At 46.1% G+C, this 25,839-nt stretch overlaps 1 protein-coding gene and 1 non-coding gene across 2 annotated transcripts in view; one reads left to right on the top strand and one right to left on the bottom strand.

The window, feature by feature from the left end:
• The window catches only part of osbpl3b (oxysterol binding protein-like 3b), a 54,368-nt gene that overhangs the window by 21,124 nt on the left and 7,405 nt on the right, over positions 1–25,839 (top strand). The gene's annotated exons all lie outside the window — the stretch shown is intronic.
• Positions 13,964–14,069, bottom strand: LOC148896885 (U6 spliceosomal RNA). Its single transcript, XR_016115456.1, has one exon. It is a non-coding gene; the product is annotated as a U6 spliceosomal RNA (small nuclear RNA).

Below are 25,839 nucleotides of genomic sequence, written 5' to 3'. Positions count from 1 at the left end.
CCGCACGACTGACTGCCTTTCCAGCTGCTCATATATTTAGTTTTTCTACTTAAAGTCCTTTCATCACTGTCACATTCCAAGCGAGACTGAAGGCAGCTGACTCGTTGGAACGTAGTGGAATGTTTGGGATCCCAAAGCAGGCGACAGAGATGGACGATCCAAGCAGGATGTTTATTTACAAACAAAAGAAATACTAAAATACAGCGAGTAGGAAGGCAGGGGGTGATCCGACCTGCCTACTTCGCCAAAAAGCAAATGGCACACGGGGGTGCAAAAGTACGCAATCCCGGAAGATAATATACATTTATGGGATGCGGGGAGAACACCTCGGACCGGGTAAGCTCGCGTGCCAAAGGAAGAGTCCAGGGTACGGTAGAGATGCGAGGTAAGTCAATCATCCGGCAATTGCGAGGTGATCGCGACCCGTATAAATGCCCCGTGTCCGTGATTAGAAAATTGACAGCCGGTGGTGGTGGTGGTGGTGGGAGAGGCGGCCCCGGCCTAAGCTGTCAATTCGCACGTGACAGTAATCCCCCCGACCCCCCAAGGGACGCTTCCTGGCAGCCCACCGGCTTCGACGGGTACGCCGAGTGGAACGCCTGCAGGAGCAATGGGTCCAGGATCCAGGCGCTGGGGATCCACTGACGATCCTCCGGTCCATAGCCCTCCCAGTCGACTAGGTACTGGAGACACTTACCATTGCGCCGCGAGTCCAGGATCTCCCGCACGGTGTACGCCCGTCCGCCGTCAACCATCTGCGGAGGGGGAGGTTTGGCAGGGGGGGTGCAAAGGGCTGGTCACCTTCATGGAGGTGGGCAGACTAAGCCGAACCGCGACCGGGCTAATGATGGACTCCACGATGAAGGGGCCCGCAAACCGCGGCCCCAACTTGGGTGAAGTCCCGGCCAGCCGCAGGTCCCTTGTAGACAGCCACACCTTCTGCCCCACCTGGTAGGCCAGCGCAGGGCGACGACGGCGATCCGCGACCTGCTGGTTCCGGGCCGCCGTGCAACACAGGGCTATCCTGGTCTCCCTCCACTCCCGATGAGCCCGCCGAAGATGGTGCTATATCGACTGGACCTCCACCTCGCCTTCCTGTGTGGGGAAGAGCAGCGGCTGGTAGCCATAGGACGACATGAACGGGGACCAACCTGTGGCTGAGGAGACGAGGGTGTTGTGGGCGTATTCCACCCACCGAGGGACGATGTAGGCACACGCAGTGCAGAGCCACCTCCAGGTGTTGGTTCTTCCGCTCGGTCTGGCCATTGAACTGGGGGTGGTACCCTGATGACAAGCTGGCCGACGCCCCTATGGCAATGCAGAGTCGCTTCCAGACCCGGGAAACGAACTGAGGACACCGGTCTGACACGATGTCCGGAGGGATCCCGTGGAGACAGACGATGTGGTTAACCAATAGGGTTGCCGTCTCGATGGCGGACGGCAACTTGGCCAACGGCACGAAGTGGATAGATTTAGAAAAACGGTCCACTGCCGTGAGGATCACCGTCTTGCCACGGGAAGGGTGGAGGCCAATGATGAAGTCCAAGGAGATGTGGGACCAAGGGCGCGGAGAACCGGCAGCTGGCGGAACAGCCCCGCTGGGTTGGGCTGGTGGGACACCTTGCCGTAGGCGCACGATGGGCAGGCCTTAACAAAGTCCTCCACGTCGTTGCGTTCCGGGGTGGCATCGGAGCCCGCTGTGGAAGAGCGAGGGACGGCTTATAGTCACCGGGGGGTCTCGACAGCGGTTCCCTTGCCGGGCGCTCCCGTCCGCCTCCCAGCAGTGTGGGAATCGCGCTCTGCTTCTGGGTGCCCTCCCTGACGGTTGGTCCGGTTGCCGCCCCCTCGGTCTCCGTGTTCCCGGGCTCTATCCCGCAGGCCGTTGTCGTGCTGAAGCATGAGCTCGATTAGATCGTTCAGGCTGGCGCATTCGTCGCGGGTGTGGCTAACTCATCCTTGAGCGCCGAGTTCAGCTTGCGCCGAAACAGTTCCCGAAGGGCTCGGTCATCGTACCTGCTGGAGGCGGCCAGGATACAGAAGGCAACAGAGAATTCCGCCACTGATCGGGTGCCCTGGTGGCAGTCCCATAATTGCCCTTTCGCTTCCCTCCCTCACATCGGGTGGTGATATACCCAGCGCAGCTCGGTGACAAAGTCCGGAAAGGAGCATCGCAGTTCGGGTTTAGACTCCCAGATTGCCGACACCGCCTGGCCGGAGAGCAAGCTAGTGACATAGGCCACCTTCGCCACGTCAGTGGTGTAAATGGAGGGTTGCTGGTCAAAAACAATGGAGCACTGCATCAAAAACTGGGAGCAGCGTCCGGGCTCCCCTACGTAACGCGACGGGTGCGGGAGATTGGGCTCCCGGCTCATCGCCAGGGGAGGCAGAGCCGCCGGGACGGGAGCGCTGCTGATCTCAATCCGCTCCACCCGGTGAGCCAACATGGCGACGTCCCTACAGATCTCCGCGACGGCCCAACCCCGTTGACTCATCTGCTCCGCCTGTTGCGCCAAAGCTGTCGTCGGGATCCATGTTGGTTGATTCTGTCACGTTCCGAGTGATACTGAAGGCAGCTGACTCGTCGGAATGTAGTGGAATGTTTGGGATCCCAAAGCAGGCGACAGAGACGGACGATCCAAGCAGGATGTTTATTCACAAACAAAATAAATACTAAAACACAGCGAGTAGGACGGCAGGGGGTGATCCGACCCGCCTACTTTGCCAAAAAGCAAATGGCACACAGGGGTGCAAAAGTACACAATCCCGGAAGATAATATACACTTACGGGACGCGGGGGAAAACACCTCGGACCAGGTAATCTCACGCACCGAATGAAGAGTCCAGGGTACGGTAGAGATGCAAGGTAAGTCAATCATCCGGCACTTGCAAGGTGACTGCGACCCGTATAAATGCCCCGTGTCCGTGATTAGAGAATTGACAGCCGGTGGTGGAGGCGAGAGGCGGCCCCCCCTCAGCTGTCAATTCGCACGTGACAATCACTTTGCTGCTGTGAAATGAAATCTAAATTTCATTAATAAAGGCAAATCCAATCCAATTCATCAACGACCATCACAAAGGTAAATAAAATGAATAGTACAGTTTATTTCTTTAATTACAATACAGTAGCATGTTTATTGTACATAAAAGAAGGTATATTTTGTGTAGTTTTAAGAATGTAGCCACAAGGGGGGCACAAGCCAGTGTCTTATTGTGCCTGTCCCAAGCCCGGATAAATACAGAGGGTTGTGTCAGGAAGGGCAACTGATGTAAAAAAAAATGCCAAAACAAATATGCGAATCAAAACTCTGAATCCCATCAGCGGATGAGTCGAGGCCTGGGTTAACAACAGCCGCCATTGGTACTGTTGACCTTCAGGGTGCCGGTGGAAAATGGACTACTGTTGGTTGAAGAAGGAGAGGAGGGAAGTGTGCCCGGAGGAAAAAGAGAGAAATGGAACACCAAGAGTATAGAACTAAGAGTAGGAACTTTGAATGTAGGAACAATGACTGGTAAAGGTAGAGAGCTGGTTGACATGATGCAGAGAAGGAAGGTAGACATACCGTGTGTCCGGGAGACTAGGTGGAAAGATTGCAAGGCTAGAAGCTAAGGGTCAGGGTTTAAGTTGTTCTATCATGGTGAAGATGAAAAGAGAAATGGTGTGGGCGTTATATTAAAAGAGTTTGTTAAGAATGTCTTAGAAGTAAAAAGAGGATCAGATAGAATGATGAGTCTGAAGCTACAAATTGAAGGTGTGATGTTAAATGTTGTTTGTGGGTATGCCCCACAAGTCGGATGTGAGCTGGCGGAAAGGAGAAATATTGGTTGGACTTTGATGAAGTCATACAGAACATCCCAAGATGTGAGAGGGTCTTAATTGGTGGAGACTACAATGGACATGTTGGCGCAGGAAACAAAGATGATGAGGAGGTGATGGGCAGGTTTGGACTCCAGGTGGTGTTTGACTTTGCTAAGAGGATGGATATGGCTATTGTGAATACTTTCTTTCAGAAGAGACAGGAACACAGTGTGCCCGATAAGAGTGGAGGCAGAAGTACACAGGTAGACTACATTTTGTGTCAATGGCGCCATCTGAAGGAAGAGACAGAGAAACAAAGAAACAAAGATGGTAAGGACCTGCAGCAGGTTGGGTGATTAAGGATGGAGATGACAATGTATTAACAGGTGCCAGTGGTGTGATGGCAAGATGGAAAGAGTACCTTGAATAATTGATGAATGAGAAAAATGTGGAGGAACAAAGAGTAGAAGATGTGACTGTTGTGGACCAAGACATAGCAAACATTGAAGTGAGGAGGGCACTGAAGAGGATGAAGGGGGGAAAGGCACTCAGGCCTGATGATTTACCAATTGAGGTATGGAAGTGTCTTGGAGAAGTGGCACTGGGGCTCCTGACTGGGTGATTCAACAACATCTGAGATGGTGAACAGATGCCTGAAGAATGGAGACGAAGTGTACTCGTGCCCATTTTTAAGAACAAGGGAGATGTGCATAGTTGTACTAACTACAGAGGAATAAAGTTGATCAACAGTCTACTATCGTCCCAGTTCCAAAGAAACCAGCACCCTTGGGATTGAACGACTATAGACCTGTCGTTCTGACGTCTGTGGTCATGAAGTCCTTTGAACGCCTCGTGCTGAACCACCTAAAGAACATCACCGGACCTCTGCTAGATCCTCTTCAGTTTGCCTACCGGGCAAACAGGTCTGTGGAGGATGCAGTCAACATTGGACTGCATCACATCCTCGACCACCTTGACAACACAGGAACCTACGCAAGGATCCTGTTTGTGGACTACAGCTCTGCGTTCAATACCATCATCCCAGAACTCCTCATCCCCAAACTTCTCCAGCTTGGTGTGTCCCCCACGATCTGCCAGTGGACCCTCAGCTTCCTGACAGGACGGACACAACAGGTCAGACTGGGAAATATATCATCCACAACACGAACCACGAGCACTGGAGCCCCTCAGGGATGCGTCCTCTCTCCATTGCTCTTCTCTCTCTACACGAACGACTGCACCTCAACGCACCCAGCTGTCAAATTCATAAAGTTCGCAGACGACACCACGGTCATCGGTCTCATCAAAGACGGCGACGAGTCTGCGTACCGACAACAAGTGGAGCAGCTGGAGCTCTGGTGCAGCCGTCACAACCTGGAGCTGAACACGCTCAAGACAGTTGAGATGATGGTGGACTTCAGGAAACATCCATCACCACAGCTACCCCTCCCACTATCCAACTGCCTGGTGTCAACCGTTGAGACCTTCAAGTTCCTGGGAATCACAGTCTCCCAGGACATGAAGTGGGAGGTCAACACCAACTCTTATCTGAAAAAGGCCCAACAGAGAATGTACTTCCTGAGGCTGCTAAAGAAGCATGGCCTGCCACAGGAGGTGCTGCAACATTTCCACACGGCTGTCATCGAATCCATCCTGTGTTCTTCCATCACCGTTTGGTTCGGGGCCGCCACAAAAATGGACAAAATCCGACTTCAACGGACAGTTAGGACGGAGGAAAAAATCATTGGCACCGCCCTACCCACTCTCGAGGACTTGCACACTGCAAGAATCCAAACTAGGGCGCGGAAAATCCTACTGGACCCTCCGCACCCTGCCCACCACCTTTTCCAGCTACTCCCCTCAGGCAGGCGCTACCGATCCATGCGCACCAAATCCAGCAGACATTTAAACAGCTTCTTCCCCCAAGCCATTAACTCTTTGAACTCTTTCAACAGTAGCCAAAATGGAACTGTATAGTGCCACTTAGCAGTTTTTTTGACAACGATACTAGTGCAGCGTGTTCTACCGGAAACAAATTCCTTGTGTGTTCTACATACTTGGCAATAAAGACGATTCTGATTCTGATTCTGATGAGCCATACAATGAAACTATGGGAAAGAGTAGTTGAAGCTAGACTAAGAGCAGAAGTGAACATCTGCGAGCAATAGTATGGCTTCATGCCAAAAAAGAGTACGACAGATGCTGTGTTTGCTTTATGAATGCTGATAGAGAAGTTCAGAAGGAATTGCATTGTGTCTTTGTAGAGCTGGAGAAAGCGTATAACAGGGTGCCCAGAGAAGAGCTGTGGTATTACATGAGGAAGTCTGGAGTGACAGAAAACTGTCGAAGCGGTGCAAGACATGTATTGTGACTGTAAGACAGTTGTGAGGTGTGCTGTCGGTGTGACGGAGGAATTCAAGGTGGAGGTGGGACTCTACCAGAGGTCAGGTCTGAGCCCTTTATTCGCTACGGTGATGGACAGGCTGACAGATGATGTTAGACAAGAATCTCCTTGGACCATGATGTTTGCAGATGACATTGTGATCTGTAGCGAGAGCAGGGAACAGGTGGCTGGGAAACTAGAGATGTGTAGGTATGACCTGGAAAGGAGAGAATGAAGATCCCTCGCCGCAAGACAGAATATATGTGTGTGAATGAGAGGGATCCACGTGCAAGAGTGATGCTACAGGGAGAACAGATAAAGAAGGCGGATGATTTTAAGTACTTGGGGTCAACTGTCCAGAGCAATGGAGAGTGTGGAAAAGAGGTGAAGAAGCGTGTCCAGGCAGGCTGGAACGGCTGGAGAAAAATGTCAGGTGTGAGGTGTGATAGAAGGGTATCAGCTTGGATGAAAGGGAAAGTGTATAAAACGGTGGTGAGACCAGCCATCATTTTTGGACTGGAGACAGCGCCACTGAAGAAAAGACAGGAAGCACAACTGGAGGTAGCAGAGATGAAGATGTTGAGGTTTTCTTTGGGAGTGACCAGGTTGGATAGGACATTAGAGGGACAACTCATATTAGAGGCTTTGGAGAGAAAAAGTCAGAGAGGCCAGACTGAGAAGGTTTGGACATGTCCAAAGGAGAGAGCGTGACTATATCGGGAGAAGGATGCTGAGCCTTGAACTGCCAGGCAGGAGACCGAGAGGAAGACCTAAGAGGAGGTTTATGGATGTTGTCAAAGAGGATATGAAGGTGAGAAGAGGATGCGAAGTGCGAAGAGGATATGAAGGTGAGAAGAGGATGCACAAAACCGGGTTAGATGGAGGACATTGATTCGCAGTGGCGACCCCTGAAGGGAAAAGTTGAAAGGAAAAGAAGAAGAGATATTTTGTGTAGTTTTAAGACTTATTTGGTTAAAAATTATGTTTTATGGGGACATGGGAATGGATTATTCTCATTTTAATTGTTTCCTATGGGAAATTAAGGTTTGGAATACACCCTTTTCACCTTACACACACTTTCTGGGAACCAATTAAGTTCGTAAGCCAAGGTATCACTGTACATACTGGACTCTGCCTTAAACATACATTCCGTACAAAATATAGCACTGAAGCAACTTACGAACAAATTCACATTACGAGCGTTCGGAATATATCTCGTTCATAGGTCGGGGAGCGTCTGTAGAATGTATCAATTTTGTAAGTGCAAAGAAATATTCTTATAATAAACTGTAATTCACTGGTATCTCTTCCAGTTATATGCTCTTGACGTGTTTATCAAACCTCCGAAAAGGGATGAGAATAGTAACTGCCCCGGTGGCTTTTGAGTATATTTCAACAGTTAATTTTAGCAAGTTAATCTGACAAGATTCAAAACGTAGGACATTACAAAATGATACCAAAGCTTTATCCTGTGTTAAAGCTCACTTGGGAGTACACGATGTACAGACGCTCCCCACCTTCTAAACGAGATACGTTCCGATTGGTCGTTCATAAGTTCAATTTGTTCGTAAGTTACTTCAGTGTTATATTTTGTATGTAGTGTATGTTTCAGTCAAACAACGAACGTTTCCATCTGTCATTATTATTATTGGATTTGCCTTTATTAGTCTCGCAGTGGAGAAATTTACATTCATGTCATGTCATGTCATGGTCAATTTAAATTGTGTTGTTGTAGTCAATGACCACTAGGGGGTGGTATAAACACAGGGTTATACTGCTGCTGCGCCATCTGCCGCCTGTCATGTCTCTCGGGTCATTTATGGAAATAAACAAACATGCGAATCAAACCTCTGAAGATGCAGGACACTGATTTGCTGTGGCGACCCCTGAAGGGAAAAGTCGAAAGGAAAAAAAGATCCACTTAAAGTTGTCTAAACACTTTTAATACCATAATACAAAAATGTTGTTTTTGGAAGACATTTTTGTCCTCAATCATTTCATTGGCTTCCAAGGAAGACATACCAATCAAGAAATGCATATTTTTTATTTATGTATTTTTTACAATATTTATAATATTGCGATGAAATGTAGGGAAAGAGATGCTCATTTCACGGTAAGATTGTCATCAAGCATTGTCATCAAATGGTGAGTATAGTTTTACTCTATTTGAATGCGGCTGTGGCAGTGACCATTTTGTGTTTGGGAACCTTTTACTGAACATGTTCATCTTTATTAAGTTCAGAGAGTTGCTTGTTCTGTAGCCAGAATGCACAGGTGTCAAAGTCAAGGCCCGGGGGCCGCATCATTTTTTTCGGCCCGCGAAAGCAAATCAAACTTGTGAAATTCCATGATGCTTGCTAAAATCCTAATCAAAATTTGAAATTATCGTATGAAAACCTTAATAAGTCATTTGTCTTTCCACAATAACAATCATGATTCTTGACTTCAGATTTGGAAACTAGTTATTCATTGATTTGTTGTGCGCTCTATATGTAATATCTCATCTCATTTTCCGTACCGCTTATTCCTCATTAGGGTCGCGGGGGTTGCTGGAGCCTATCTCTTCTGTGTTCGGGCACGAGGCGGGGGACACCCTGAATTGGTTGCCAGCCAATCGCAGGGCACATAAAGACGTACAACAGTCACTCACACTCACACCTAGGGACAATTTGGAGTGGTCAATCTGCCTGCCATGCATATTTTTGGAGTGTGGGAGTAAACCGGAGGACCCGGAGAAAACCCACACGGGCCGGGGGAGAACATGCAAACTTCACACAGGGAGGCCGGACTGGGACGCGAACCGGCGACCTCTGCACTGTAAAGCCGGTGTGCTAACCACTCGACTACCGGGCCGCCCTATATGTAATATGTGGAGGGTATTAAACATTCTAATGGCTTCCCCAAATTTATAACGGCCCTCGGGAGGAAACCATAACTACAATGTGGCCTGCGGCAAAAAAAAAATGACTGACAGCCTTGCCATAAGTTGTTCTATCATGGTGAAGATGAAAAGAGAAATGGTGTGGGCGTTATATTAAAAGAGTTTGTTAAGAATGTCTTAAAAGTAAAAAGAGTATCAGATAGAATGATAAGTCTGAAGCTAGAAATTGAAGGTGTGATGTTAAATGTTGTTTGTGGGTATGCCCCACAAGTCGGATGTGAGCTGGCGGAAAGGAGAAATTTTGGTTGGACTTTGATGAAGGCATACAGAACATCCCAAGATGTGAGGGTCCTAATTGGTGGAGACTACAATGGACATGTTGGCGCAGGAAACAAAGATGATGAGGAGGTGATGGGCAGGTTTGGACTCCAGATGATGTTTGACTTTGCTAAGAGAATGGATGTTTTTTGTTTTTTTTTTTGATATTTTTTCTTTTTTTCTGCACGACCTCACTTCAACCTTTTTATTTTTGCATGACTACACTACGTCACTTTACATGTATTGTCTATTGTCAATTTTCTGTCTTTTTTTAGCCAAATTATAAGTGCCTTGCACGCTGGGTCCGAGAGGACAGTAATTTCATCTGTGTTGTGTGTCATGCATATTAGCATATTTGACAATAAAGCTGACTTTGATTTATGGGTACCCAGGAGTTCTCCTCCTCTGGAGAATCCCCCTCTCTTGATTCTGAAAGAAGCTGGTTAGCAGACAAACCTTATATAATCCAACTTCTGATTCCGCTTGAATCTCTGACTGACACAGGTGTCCATTTAAGTCAAAGTCAGCTTTCCCAGCATGCAAGGCCCTTATAACTAACTGGCTAAAAAAGACATACAATTTACAACAGACAATACATGTAATTTCTGAATGTGAAGTGAGGTAGTGTCATGTAAAGTGAGATAAAATAACGTAATCTAGTAATGCAAAAACAAACAAGAAAGAGTTTAAGTGAGGTCTTGCAGAAAAAAAAGAGAAAGAATAAAAAATAGATTTCAGGATGATAGCACAGCGTTTAGTATGTACTCAGAGTTCCGTGAGTGTGGCCGTGGGAAGGGGCAGGGTGGGCAGGGCTGGGAGGAGTTGAGTCTCCCAACTGTCCTTGAGTCTGCTGGTCTTGGCTCGGAGACTCAGCTGTCTCCTACCCGATGGCAGCAGGCTGAAGAGGCTGTGAGAGGGGTGGTTGGGATCGCCAGCGATCCTGATGGCTCTGCGGGTGAGGCGGGTGTTGTAAATGTCCTGAGGGGAAGGTAGAGAGACACGCATGATCTTCTCAGCTGTCCTCACGATGCACTGCAGAGTCTTACGGCAGGACACGGTGCAGGCGCCGTACCACACGGTGATACAGCTGGTCAGGATGCTCTCGATGGTACCACGGTAGAAGGAGGTCGTGATGGAGGTCGGGGCTCCAACTCTTTTGAGCTTGCGGAGGAAGTACAGGCGCTGGTCTTGGCCAGTGATGCCGTGTTGTGGCTCTAGGACAGATCTTCGGATATGTGCACTCCCAGGAACTTGGTGCTGCTCACTCTCTCCACTGCAGCACCATCGATGGTTAGTGGAGCATGCTGGGGGCGCACTCTCCTGAAGTCCACAACAATCTCCTTCGTCTTCTCCACATTCAGACGGAGATTGTTGTCCTTGCACCACGTGGCCAGGCTGTCTCCTCAACGTAGTGGATGATGTCCACCACATCCGCAAACTTTATGAAGAGGGTGGAGCTGGGTGATGATGGTGAGCAGTCATGTGTGAGCAGAGTGCAGAGGAGGGTGCTCAGCACACACCCCTGGGGGGCCCCTGTGTTCAGCGTGATGGTGCTGGAGATGTTGTTTCCAACTCTGACCGACTGTGGTCTCCCCGTCAGGAAGTCCAGCAGCCAGTTACACAGGGAGGTGCTGATCCCCCGTTTGCTCAGTTTGTTGGTGAGCTGTTGGGGGATGATGGTGTTGAATGCTGAGCTGAAGTCGATGAACAGCATTCTGACGAAGGAGTCTCTGGTCTCCAGGTGGGTGAGCGCTGTGTGGAGAGCTGTGGAGATGGCATCATCGGTCAAGCGGTTGGGCCGATATGCAAACTGGAAAGGGTCATGGTTGGGGGGGAGGGCAGTCTTGATGTGGTTCATAACTAGCCGCTCGAAGCACTTCATGAAGATGGGAGTGAGTGCGACCGGGCGGTAGTCGTTGTGGCAGGTGGGGGATGACTCCTTTGGGACCGGGACGATGGTGGTGGCTTTGAGGCACACGGGCACAACAGCCTGGCTCAGTGAGATGTTGAAGATGTCCGTGAAGACATCTGTGAGCTCCTCAGCGCAGTCTCTCAGGACACGGCCAGGAATGCCGTCGGGATACGGGGCTTTGCATGCGTTAGTCCCTCTGAGGGATCGCCTGACACTGTCCTAGGACAGTGTCAGCACCTGGTCGCCGGGAGGTGGTGGGGTCTTCTGTGCTGCAGTGCTGTTGTCTGCCTCGAAGCGGGCGAAGAAGTGGTTCAGCAGAGTGGTGGAGTTCTCGCAGGTCTGTGGAGAGGGCTTGTAGTCTGTGATGATCTGTATCCCACGCCACAGGTTCCTGGTCTCTCTGCTGTCTCTGAAGTGGTTGGCAATCCTCCTGTAGTGCCATCTCTTGGCCATCCTGATGGCGCGTGACAGGTTGGCCCTGGCTGTCCTCAGGCCCAGCTCATCGCCAGCTTTGTAGGCAGCGTTCCGAGCCCGGAGGACCTGTGGACTTCGCCCGTCAGCCATGGCTTCTGGTTGGACCGGATGGTGACAGATCTGGTGACAGTCACATCATCCATGCACTTCCTCATGTAGGAGGTAACAGTCTGTGTACTCTTGGAGATCTGTGGTGTTGTCGTAGGTGGTCGCTTGTCTGAACATGTTCCAGTCGGTGTTGGAGAATATATAGCATATTTGACAATAAAGCTGACTTTGACTTATGGGTACGCAGGAGTTCTCCTCTGGAGAATCCCCCTCTCTTGATTCTGAAAGAAGCTGGTTTGCGCAGAAACCTTATATAATCCAACTTCTGATTCCGCTTGAATCTCCCTCGCCAATTTCACAATTTCCGACTTGAATGTCGAGAAATTCCTCTAATGTGCAATGCATTTAAATAATAAGAATGTATTATAAAAATAATCACAATAAGTTACACCCACTTCAGTTGTAACTATAAACTACTTTTGAATCGACAAATGTCACCGCTGTTCATGAAAGACAATCAGGAGATATTTCAACGTGTGGCTATTTCCATCCTCGTCCTTCTTTACCTCACTAGACTGGTTACAATTTTAGATCTTTATAATTCCAATTTTATAATAATCTTGTTCTTTTCCCTTCGGCTTTTCCCTTCAGGGGTCGCCACAGCGAATAAGTGTCCTCCATCTAACCCGGTTTTGTGCATCCTCTTGTATCACGAGCTACCTTAAAGTCCTCTGACAACATCCATAAACCTCTTCTTCGGTCTTCCTCTCGGTCTCCTGCCTGGTAGTTCAAGGCTCAGCATCATTCACCCGATATAGTCACTCTCTCTCCTCTGGACGTGTCCAAACCATCTCAGTCTGGCCTCTCAGACTTTCTCTCTAAAGCCTCTAATATGAGTTGTCCCTCTAATGTCCTCATTCCTGATCCTTTCCAACCTGGTCACTCCCAAAGAAAACCTCAACATCTTCAGCTCTGCTACATCCAGCTCTGCTTCCTGTCTTTTCTTCAGTGGCACTGTCTCCAGTCCAAACATCATGGCTAGTATCACCACCGTTTTATACACTTTTCCTTTCATCCTAGCTGAAACCCTTCTATCACACATCACACCTGACATTTTTCTCCAGCCGTTCCAGCCTGCCTGGAGATGCTTCTTCGCCTCTTTTCCACACTCTCTCCATTGCTCTGGACAGTTGACCCCATGTACTTACAACACTCCACCTTCTTTATCTATTCTCCCTGTAGCATCACTCTTGCTCTTGGATCCCTCTCATTCACACACATAATAATAATAATAATAATACATTTAATTTTGAAGTGCCTTTCAATAATAATCCATTTCATATATAAGCGCCTTTCAAAACTCTCAAGGTCACTTTACAGTCACAGGAGGGTGAGTTTTTCTTTGGGTGAGCAGCGGCAGCCACACACGCCAGATTTCACTCAACCCACAAGTAACGCAAATAGATGGAAAGCTTGCAAGCTAGCTAACATATAGCTAATAAATAGCCAGTTATATATGCAGCTATCTATCCAGCTATCTATTATCTTTCAAAACTCTCTAGGACACTTTTCCGTCACGGGATAATAACTTTTTTTTTTTTTATTTTTTTTAAACTTTTATTATTTTTTTTTTTTTACTCTTTATTAATGGGATAGCAAGCTATCTATCCAGCTATCTATTATCTTTCAAAACTCTCAAGGACACTTTTCAGTCACGGGATAATAACTTTTTTATTTTTTTTATTTTTTTTTTAATTTTTATTATTTATTTTTTTTACTCTTTATTAATTGGATAGCCAGATATCTATCCAGCTATTTATTATCTTTCAAAACTCTCTAGGACACTTTTCAGTCACGGGATAATAACTTTTTTTTTTTTTTTTTACTCTTTATTAATTGGATAGCCAGCTATCTATCTATCCAGCTATCTATTATCTTTCAATACTCTCTAGGACACTTTTCCGTCACACGGGATAATAACTATTTATTTATTTATTTATTTATTTATTTTTTACTCTTTATTAATTGGATAGCCAGCTATCTATCCAGCTATCTATTATCTTTCAAAACTCTCAAGGACACATTTCAGTCACGGGAAAAGATTTTTTTATTATTATTATTTTTTTTTAATTATTAATTATTATAATTCATAAAAAGGCGGAACGCTTCACGAATTTGCGTGTCATCCTTGCGCAGGGGCCATGCTAATCTTCTCTGTATCGTTCCAATTTTAGTATATGCGAAGCCGAAGCTACGCAATGGGTCTTGGAGATTGACCCATATATGTAGGAGACCATGCGACCACGTTCCAGAGTGGAGGTGTCAAGCAAAACCACAATGCAGTTTGACTAGGGCATAAAAATGGTTCCACCACAAAAGGTGGGGGATATTATTGCTCAGCTCTGTGCAGAAATGGACAGAATATGCAGAAATCCACAGAAAACTGGGTTCAGGAATAGCAAATAGCACTTGGACAAATCTGATTGGTTGTCTGGTGGACTATGCAAATCTATTTGTGATCAGACGTGTGCCAGTGGAGGAGGCAAGATGGCCCCGCCTTCTTGCTTTCCCCCACCCGCCCAGGAATGTAACCAGAGCGGGTGAGGGAAGTGCCTCTTGCACGCTTGTCGGCAGGCAAACAGTGCGGCTGAATCAGCTGAATAAAATAGCCGGCATGTTGTCCCAGTGGGGGCAGCAGTATAGCTTCATGCTAAAAAAAGAGTACGAAGGATCAGAATCAGAATCAGAATCATCTTTATTGCCAAGTATGTAGAACACACAAGGAATTTGTTTCCGGTAGAACACGCTGCACAAGTATCGTCGTCAAAAAAACTGCTAAGTTGCACTATACAGTTCCATTTTGGCTACTGTTGAAGAGTTCAAAGAGTTAATGGCTTGGGGGAAGAAGCTGTTTAAATGTCTGCTGGATTTGGTGCGCATGGATCGGTAGCGCCTGCCTGAGGGGAGTAGCTGGAAAAGGTGGTGGGCAGGGTGCGGAGGGTCCAGTAGGATTTTCCGCGCCCTTGTTCGGATTCTTGCAGTGTGCAAGTCCTCGAGAGTGGGTAGGGCGGTGCCAATGATTTTTTCCGCCGTCCTAACTGTCCGTTGAAGTCTGATTTTGTCCATTTTTGTGGCGGCCCCGAACCAAACGGTGATGGAAGAACACAGGATGGATTCGATGACAGCCGTGTAGAAATGTTGCAGCACCTCCTGTGGCAGGCCATGCTTCTTTAGCAGCCTCAAGAAGTACATTCTCTGTTGGGCCTTTTTCAGAATAGAGTTGGTGTTGACCTCCCACTTCATGTCCTGGGAGACTGTGATTCCCAGAAACTTGAAGGTCTCAACGGTTGACACAAGGCAGTTGGATAGTGTGAGGGGTAGCTGTGGTGATGGATGTTTCCTGAAGTCCACGATCATCTCAACTGTCTTGAGCGTGTTCAGCTCCAGGTTGTGACGGCTGCACCAGAGCTCCAGCTGCTCCACTTGTTGTCGGTCGGTACGCAGACTCGTCGCCGTCTTTGATGAGACCGATGCAGTGTTTACTTTAAGAATGCTGATAGAGAAGTACAGAGAAGGTCAGAAGGAATTGCATTGTGTCTTTGTAGATCTGGAGAAAGCGTCTGACTGGGTACCTAGAGAAGAGCTGTGGTATTGCATGAGGAAGTCTGGAGTGACAGAAAAGTATGTCAGAGCGGTGCAAGACATGCATCATGACTGTAAGACAGTTGTGAGGTGTGCTGTCGGTGTGACGGAGGAATTCAAGGTGGAGGTGGGAGGAGTCAGCTGTGAGCCCCTTCTTATTCGCTATGGTGATGAACAGGCTGACAGACGATGTTAGACAAGAATCTCCTTTGACCATGATGTTTGCAGATAGCACATTGTGATCTGTAGCGAGAACAGGGAACAGGTGGCGGAGAAACTAGAGATGTGGAGGCATGCTCTGGAAAGGATCAGTCGCAGCAAGACGGAATATATTTGTGTGAATGAGAGGGACCCAAGTACAAGAGAAATGCTACAGGGAGAAGAGATAAACAAGGTGGAGGATTTTAAGTACTTTGGGTCAACTGTCCAGAGCAATGTAGAGTGCGGAAAATAGGTGAAGAAGCGTGTCCAGGCAGACTGGAACGGCTGGAGAAAAATGTCAGGTGTGATTTGTGATAGGTTTCAGCTAGGATGAAAGGAAAAGTGTATCCAGCTATCTATTATCTTTCAAAACTCTCTAGGACACTTTTCAGTCACGGGATAATAACTTTTTTTTTTTTTTACTCTTTATTAATTGGATTAATTGGGAGGGCAGTCTTGATGTGGTTCATAACTAGCCGCTCGAAGCACTTCATGAAGATGGGAGTGAGTGCGACCGGGCGGTAGTCGTTGTGGCAGGTGGGGGATGACTCCTTTGGGACCGGGACGATGGTGGTGGCTTTGAGGCACACGGGCACAACAGCCTGGCTCAGTGATGTGTTGAAGATGTCCGTGAAGACATCTGTGAGCTCCTCAGCGCAGTCTCTCAGGACACGGCCAGGAATGCCGTCGGGATCCGGGGCTTTGCATGCGTTAGTCCCTCTGAGGGATCGCCTGACACTGTCTTAGGACAGTATCAGCACCTGGTCGCCGGGAGGTGGTGGGGTCTTCTGTGCTGCAGTGCTGTTGTCTGCCTCGAAGCGGGCGAAGAAGTGGTTCAGCACAGTGGTGGAGTTCTCGCAGGTCTGTGGAGAGGGCTTGTAGTCTGTGACGATCTGTATCCCACGCTACAGGTTCCTGGTCTCTCTGCTGTCTCTGAAGTGGTTGGCAATCCTCCTGTAGTGCCATCTCTTGGCCATCCTGATGCCGCGTGACAGGTTGGCCCTGGCTGTCCTCAGGCCCAGCTCATCGCCAGCTTTGTAGGCAGCGTTCCGAGCCCGGAGGACCTGTGGACTTCGCCCGTCAGCCATGGCTTCTGGTTGGCCCGGATGGTGACAGATCTGGTGACAGTCACATTATCCATGCACTTCCTCATGTAGGAGGTAACAGTCTGTGTACTCTTGGAGATCTGTGGTGTTGTCGTAGGTGGTCGCTTGTCTGAACATGTTCCAGTCGGTGTTGGAGAATATATAGCATATTTGACAATAAAGCTGACTTTGACTTATGGGTACGCAGGAGTTCTCCTCTGGAGAATCCCCCTCTCTTGATTCTGAAAGAAGCTGGTTTGCGCAGAAACCTTATATAATCCAACTTCTGATTCCGCTTGAATCTCCCTTGCCAATTTCACAATTTCCGACTTGAATGTCGAGAAATTCCTCTAATGTGCAATTCATTTAAATAATAAGAATGTATTATAAAAATAATCACAATAAGTTACACCCACTTCAGTTGTAACTATAAACTACTTTTGAATCGACAAATGTCTCACCACTGTTCATGAAAGACAATCAGGAGATATTTCAACGTGTGGCTATTTCCATCCTCGTCCTTGACCTCACTAGACTGGTTACAATTTTAGATCTTTATAATTCCAATTTTATAATAATCTTATTCTTTTCCCTTCGGCTTTTCCCTTCAGGGGTCGCCACAGCGAATAAGTGTCCTCCATCTAACCCGGTTTTGTGCATCCTCTTGTATCACCAGCTACCTTAATGTCCTCTGACAACATCCATAAACCTCTTCTTCGGTCTTCCTCTCGGTCTCCTGCCTGGCAGTTCAAGGCTCAACATCATTCACCCGATATAGTTACTCTCTCTCCTCTGGACGTGTCCAAACCATCTCAGTCTGGCCTCTCAGACTTTCTCTCTAAAGCCTCTAATATGAGTTGTCCCTCTAATGTCCTCATTCCTGATCCTATCCAACCTGGTCACTCCCAAAGAAAACCTCAACATCTTCAGCTCTGCTACCTCCAGCTCTGCTTCCTGTCTTTTCTTCAGTGGCACTGTCTCCAGTCCTAACATCATGGCTAGTATCACCACCGTTTTATACACTTTTCCTTTCATCCTAGCTGAAACCCTTCTATCACACATCACACCTGACATTTTTCTTCAGCTGTTCCAGCCTGCCTGGAGATGCTTCTTCGCCTCTTTTCCACACTCTCCATTGCTCTGGACAGTTGACCCCATGTACTTACAACACTCCACCTTCTTTATCTATTCTCCCTGTAGCATCACTCTTGCTCTTGGATCCCTCTCATTCACACACATAATAATAATAATAATAATAATACATTTAATTTTGAAGCGCCTTTCAATAATAATCCATTTCATATATAAGCGCCTTTCAAAACTCTCAAGGTCACTTTACAGTCACAGGAGGGTGAGTTTTTCTGTGGGTGAGCAGCGGCAGCCACACACGCCAGATTTCACTCAACCCACAAGTAACTCAAATAGATGGGAAGCTTGCAAGCTAGCTAACATATAGCTAATAAATAGCCAGTTATCTATGCAGCTATCTATCCAGCTATCTATTATCTTTCAAAACTCTCTAGGACACTTTTCAGTCACGGGATAATATATATATATTTTTTACTCTTTATTAATTGGATAGCCAGCTATCTATCCAGCTATCTATTATCTTTCAAAACTCTCAAGGACACTTTTCAGTCACGGAATAAGATTTTTTTTTTATTATTATTATTTTTTTAAATTATTAATTATTGATGAGAAGGTTTCTTCAGCCGTCATCTGTACAAAAGTGAAGGTTTCGGACGTTTCGCCTCCTATCCAAGAGGCTTCGTCAGCGAACTAAAGTCTGACTGGTCGTATCGGCCCCATTTATATATCCCTAATGTCCAGACCTGGTGGCGCCGGACACAGCTATGATAGGTCCCTACTCTCAGGTTGGGGGGGGGGGGCGCGGGACCCCCCCTGTGGCCCCACTGATTGTTCCTACATTCCTGACTAACGATTGGCCTATTACCCCCACTCCCCCCGGTATCACCTCATCAGCATAACGACCCTCATCAGCATTGCGAAAGTTGCCTAACCTGTTTTGCCTGAGCAGGCTGTTGTATGAACGATCCAAATTGAACCTCACACCACCAGACCGGTTTAATGAAGGATTTTGTTGTTTTATAAGAATCGCCTCTTTTACCCCCCTTTCAAACCATCTATGTTCTTTCGCTAAGATTTTAACCTCATTGTCGTCAAATGAGTGGTTGCTAGCTTTTAGGTGCAAATGTACTGCCGATTGAGGCCCACTAGTATTATCCCTGCGATGTTGATAAAGTCTTTTTTTGAGAATTTGTTGAGTCTCCCCAATGTACTGCTCTTTACAATTTTCATTCTTACAATGTATGGAATAAACTACATTACTTTGTTTTTCATTTAGTAGCCTGTCTTTTGGATGCACTAATTTTTGCCTTAACGTGTTTATCGGTTTGAAATAAGTAGGAATTTTATGTTGCCAAAGGACTCTTTGTAATTTTTCAGAAACTCCTGCAATGTACGGTACTGCTACTCCTCTCCTTTTAGAATCTTGAGAATTATTGGTTTTGTTCGCTATTCTTTCTTTCTGACATTTGTTGAATGACCACTGAGGGTACCCACAGTTCGATCATCTCAACTGTCTTGAGCGTGTTCAGCTCCAGGTTGTGACGGCTGCACCAGAGCTCCAGCTGCTCCACTTGTTGTCGGTCGGTACGCAGACTCGTCGCCGTCTTTGATGAGACCGATGCAGTGTTTACTTTAAGAATGCTGATAGAGAAGTACAGAGAAGGTCAGAAGGAATTGCATTGTGTCTTTGTAGATCTGGAGAAAGCGTCTGACTGGGTACCTAGAGAAGAGCTGTGGTATTGCATGAGGAAGTCTGGAGTGACAGAAAAGTATGTCAGAGCGGTGCAAGACATGCATCATGACTGTAAGACAGTTGTGAGGTGTGCTGTCGGTGTGACGGAGGAATTCAAGGTGGAGGTGGGAGGAGTCAGCTGTGAGCCCCTTCTTATTCGCTATGGTGATGAACAGGCTGACAGACGATGTTAGACAAGAATCTCCTTTGACCATGATGTTTGCAGATTGCACATTGTGATCTGTAGCGAGAGCAGGGAACAGGTGGCGGAGAAACTAGAGATGTGGAGGCATGCTCTGGAAAGGATCAGTCGCAGCAAGACGGAATATATTTGTGTGAATGAGAGGGACCCAAGTACAAGAGAAATGCTACAGGGAGAAGAGATAAACAAGGTGGAGGATTTTAAGTACTTTGGGTCAACTGTCCAGAGCAATGTAGAGTGCGGAAAATAGGTGAAGAAGCGTGTCCAGGCAGACTGGAACGGCTGGAGAAAAATGTCAGGTGTGATTTGTGATAGAAGGGTTTCAGCTAGGATGAAAGGAAAAGTGTATCCAGCTATCTATTATCTTTCAAAACTCTCTAGGACACTTTTCAGTCACGGGATAATCACTTTTTTTTTTTTACTCTTTATTAATTGGATTAATTGGGAGGGCAGTCTTGATGTGGTTCATAACTAGCCGCTCGAAGCACTTCATGAAGATGGGAGTGAGTGCGACCGGGCGGTAGTCGTTGTGGCAGGTGGGGGATGACTCCTTTGGGACCGGGACGATGGTGGTGGCTTTGAGGCACACGGGCACAACAGCCTGGCTCAGTGAGGTGTTGAAGATGTCCGTGAAGACATCTGTGAGCTCCTCAGCGCAGTCTCTCAGGACACGGCCAGGAATGCCGTCGGGATCCGGGGCTTTGCATGCGTTAGTCCCTCTGAGGGATCGCCTGACACTGTCCTAGGACAGTATCAGCACCTGGTCGCCGGGAGGTGGTGGGGTCTTCTGTGCTGCAGTGCTGTTGTCTGCCTCGAAGCGGGCGAAGAAGTGGTTCAGCAGAGTGGTGGAGTTCTCGCAGGTCTGTGGAGAGGGCTTGTAGTCTGTGACGATCTGTATCCCACGCTACAGGTTCCTGGTCTCTCTGCTGTCTCTGAAGTGGTTGGCAATCTTCCTGTAGTGTCATCTCTTGGCCATCCTGATGCCGCGTGACAGGTTGGCCCTGGCTGTCCTCAGGCCCAGCTCATCGCCAGCTTTGTAGGCAGCGTTCCGAGCCCGGAGGACCTGTGGACTTCGCCCGTCAGCCATGGCTTCTGGTTGGCCCGGATGGTGACAGATCTGGTGACAGTCACATCATCCATGCACTTCCTCATGTAGGAGGTAACAGTCTGTGTACTCTTGGAGATCTGTGGTGTTGTCGTAGGTGGTCGCTTGTCTGAACATGTTCCAGTCGGTGTTGGAGAATATATAGCATATTTGACAATAAAGCTGACTTTGACTTATGGGTACGCAGGAGTTCTCCTCTGGAGAATCCCCCTCTCTTGATTCTGAAAGAAGCTGGTTTGCGCAGAAACCTTATATAATCCAACTTCTGATTCCGCTTGAATCTCCCTTGCCAATTTCACAATTTCCGACTTGAATGTCGAGAAATTCCTCTAATGTGCAATGTATTTAAATAATAAGAATGTATTATAAAAATAATCACAATAAGTTACACCCACTTCAGTTGTAACTATAAACTACTTTTGAATCGACAAATGTCTCACCACTGTTCATGAAAGACAATCAGGAGATATTTCAACGTGTGGCTATTTCCATCCTCGTCCTTGACCTCACTAGACTGGTTACAATTTTAGATCTTTATAATTCCAATTTTATAATAATCTTATTCTTTTCCCTTCGGCTTTTCCCTTCAGGGGTCGCCACAGCGAATAAGTGTCCTCCATCTAACCCGGTTTTGTGCATCCTCTTGTATCACCAGCTACCTTAATGTCCTCTGACAACATCCATAAACCTCTTCTTCGGTCTTCCTCTCGGTCTCCTGCCTGGCAGTTCAAGGCTCAACATCATTCACCCGATATAGTTACTCTCTCTCCTCTGGACGTGTCCAAACCATCTCAGTCTGGCCTCTCAGACTTTCTCTCTAAAGCCTCTAATATGAGTTGTCCCTCTAATGTCCTCATTCCTGATCCTATCCAACCTGGTCACTCCCAAAGAAAACCTCAACATCTTCAGCTCTGCTACCTCCAGCTCTGCTTCCTGTCTTTTCTTCAGTGGCACTGTCTCCAGTCCTAACATCATGGCTAGTATCACCACCGTTTTATACACTTTTCCTTTCATCCTAGCTGAAACCCTTCTATCACACATCACACCTGACATTTTTCTCCAGCTGTTCCAGCCTGCCTGGAGATGCTTCTTCGCCTCTTTTCCACACTCTCCATTGCTCTGGACAGTTGACCCCATGTACTTACAACACTCCACCTTCTTTATCTATTCTCCCTGTAGCATCACTCTTGCTCTTGGATCCCTCTCATTCACACACATAATAATAATAATAATAATAATACATTTAATTTTGAAGCGCCTTTCAATAATAATCCATTTCATATATAAGCGCCTTTCAAAACTCTCAAGGTCACTTTACAGTCACAGGAGGGTGAGTTTTTCTGTGGGTGAGCAGCGGCAGCCACACACGCCAGATTTCACTCAACCCACAAGTAACTCAAATAGATGGGAAGCTTGCAAGCTAGCTAACATATAGCTATTAAATAGCCAGTTATCTATGCAGCTATCTATCCAGCTATCTATTATCTTTCAAAACTCTCTAGGACACTTTTCAGTCACGGGATAATATATATATTTTTTTACTCTTTATTAATTGGATAGCCAGCTATCTATCCAGCTATCTATTATCTTTCAAAACTCTCAAGGACACTTTTCAGTCACGGAATAAGATTTTTTTTATTATTATTATTATTTTTTTTAATTATTAATTATTGATGAGAAGGTTTCTTCAGCCGTCATCTGTACAAAAGTGAAGGTTTCGGACGTTTCGCCTCCTATCCAAGAGGCTTTGTCAGCGAACTAAAGTCTGACTGGTCGTATCGGCCCCATTTATATATCCCTAATGTCCAGACCTGGTGGCGCCGGACACAGCTATGATAGGTCCCTACTCTCAGGTTGGGGGGGGCGCGGGACCCCCCCCTGTGGCCCCACTGATTGTTCCTACATTCCTGACTAACGATTGGCCTATTACCCCCACTCCCCCCGGTATCACCTCATCAGCATAACGACCCTCATCAGCATTGCGAAAGTTGCCTAACCTGTTTTGCCTGAGCAGGCTATTGTATGAACGATCCAAATTGAACCTCACACCACCAGACCGGTTTAATGAAGGATTTTGTTGTTTTATTAGAATCGCCTCTTTTACCCCCCTTTCAAACCATCTATGTTCTTTCGCTAAGATTTTAACCTCATTGTCGTCAAATGAGTGGTTGCTAGCTTTTAGGTGCAAATGTACTGCCGATTGAGGCCCACTAGTATTATCCCTGCGATGTTGATAAAGTCTTTTTTTGAGAATTTGTTGAGTCTCCCCAATGTACTGCTCTTTACAATTTTCATTCTTACAATGTATGGAATAAACTACATTACTTTGTTTTTCATTTAGTAGCCTGTCTTTTGGATGCACTAATTTTTGCCTTAACGTGTTTATCGGTTTGAAATAAGTAGGAATTTTATGTTGCCAAAGGACTCTTTGTAATTTTTCAGAAACTCCTGCAATGTACGGTACTGCTACTCCTCTCCTTTTAGAATCTTGAGAATTATTGGTTTTGTTCGCTATTCTTTCTTTCTGACATTTGTTGAATGACCACTGAGGGTACCCACAGTTAGTGAGTGCTCTCCTGATATGTTTTGACTCCTTTTCTCTACCTTCAGTGCTAGTTGGTATTAGTTTAGCCCTATGCTGGAGGGTTCTGATAACTCCTAGTTTATGTTGTAAAGGGTGGTTAGAGTCAAAAAGTAAGTATTGGTCAGTGTGCGTAGCCTTCCTAAAGACTTCTGTTTTTAGCGCTCTGTCCTCTTTTATAATTACTTTACAATCCAAGAAGGCTAGTTGGTTCTCTTGAATGTCCTCACGAGTAAATTTAATGTTGAAGTCTACAGAGTTGAGATGATCTGTGAAGGATTGAATTTCTTGTTTCTTAATTATGACAAAAGTATCGTCCACATATCTAAACCAGTGTCTAGGTTTTGTCCCTGGGAAGGATGTGAGGGCCTGTTTCTCAATCTCTTCCATGTAAAGATTAGCCACTATGGGTGAAACTGGTGAGCCCATAGCACAACCATGGATTTTTTTATAAAATTTTTCCCGAAATTGAAAATACGTAGTATTAAGGCAGATTTCTAATAATTGGCAGATGTGATCCGGTTTCAGTTTGGTTCTTTCATGCAGAGAAACATCCGCCAGCAGCCTCGTCCTCACCACTGAGACTGCTGCTGGGGTTGGGACAGATGTAAAGAGAGAAGTCACATCGTATGATGCCAAAGTTTCCTCAGGTTCCAATATGAGGTCTTTGATCCTCTCTACAAACCCTGTGGTGTTCTCTACGTGGTATTCTGTGTTACCAACCAACGGAGCTAAAATAGTTTTTAAATATTTGGCTACATTGTATGTAGAGGAGTCAATGCTACAAACAATGGGTCGGAGGGGGAACCCTTCTTTATGTATTTTTGGCAGGCCATAGATACATGGCGTGGCCTCTCCCGGGTATAATCTAAAATACATCTGTTTGTCTATATGTTTTCCTTTCTCTAGCTTTTGGAGACAGTCAATCATTTCTTTCTTGTATCTATTGGAAGGGTCCCTTTTTAGTTGCTCATACGTGTTAGAATCACTGATTAACCTATTTATTTTGTCTTCATAATCCAATGTGTTGAGCAGCACTGTGCATCTGCCCTTGTCTGCTGGCAAAATAGTAATATTTTTGTCTTTTTGTAGAGTGGTTAACGCCTTTCTCTCTTCTAATGTTATGTTGGACGGAGGAAGTTTGGCACTACTGAGAAGAGCTGATATTTTAATGCGTAGATCATCTGCCTCTGCATACGAAAGTTTGTTATTTTTAATAGCCGATTCAGTAGCTGTGATATAATCTATTGTAGGTATAGTTTTAGGAGTCACTGAGAAATTTAAACCTTTGGTAAGTACCGCCTTTTCTGTCTCTGAGAGATCTCTGTCTGACAAATTTTTGATCCAATTCTCCCTTGCAAACTGTTCATACCTAATTTTACGCGTGTTTACCAGTAGCTGAGATTGTTTCAGTAAAAGTAATTTTTGAAATTTACCCTTTTGTCTCTCTTTGGTTTTGCTGTGGTGCCTCATATAACCGGATTTAGTAAATTCACACACTTCCTGATAGATTTTGTGGGTAAGATTAGTTTGTAATCGCTGATAATAAGTTTCTATTTCTGACTGTTTGTTTTTTATCTCTATGTTAAGTCTCCTAATTCGCAAATTTAGAATTTTCCTAGTATAATTTTGTTGCATTTTATCGGCTAAGTATCCGGGTTCCAGGGGTGCTTGCTTCAAGCATTTAGGAATTAACCGGCTCTGTCTACATCTAAGATTGAATCTGAGGTGGTTCTTTAAATCAGCTAATTTAAAGGTGGCCTTTTCTAAGTTACGTACCAGCAGAAGGATGTCTCTCCCAAAGTTGGCAGCAATACGTCTGTGTAAGCTCTCAGTCGTACAGGAGTGTAAGAAGTGACAGAAATTCAATCCTTCACAGATCATCTCAACTCTGTAGACTTCAACATTAAATTTACTCGTGAGGACATTCAAGAGAACCAACTAGCCTTCTTGGATTGTAAAGTAATTATAAAAGAGGACAGAGCGCTAAAAACAGAAGTCTTTAGGAAGGCTACGCACACTGACCAATACTTACTTTTTGACTCTAACCACCCTTTACAACATAAACTAGGAGTTATCAGAACCCTCCAGCATAGGGCTAAACTAATACCAACTAGCACTGAAGGTAGAGAAAAGGAGTCAAAACATATCAGGAGAGCACTCACTAACTGTGGGTACCCTCAGTGGTCATTCAACAAATGTCAGAAAGAAAGAATAGCGAACAAAACCAATAATTCTCAAGATTCTGAAAGGAGAGGAGTAGCAGTACCGTACATTGCAGGAGTTTCTGAAAAATTACAAAGAGTCCTTTGGCAACATAAAATTCCTACTTATTTCAAACCGATAAACACGTTAAGGCAAAAATTAGTGCATCCAAAAGATAGGCTACC

The sequence above is a fragment of the Hippocampus bargibanti genome, linkage group LG06 (assembly GCF_051943395.1).
Source record: "Hippocampus bargibanti isolate YZ-2025 linkage group LG06, ASM5194339v1, whole genome shotgun sequence".
Lineage (NCBI taxonomy): Eukaryota > Metazoa > Chordata > Actinopteri > Syngnathiformes > Syngnathidae > Hippocampus > Hippocampus bargibanti.
The sequence above is the reverse complement of the archived record's forward strand: the minus strand, read 5'-3'. Positions and strand labels throughout refer to the sequence as shown.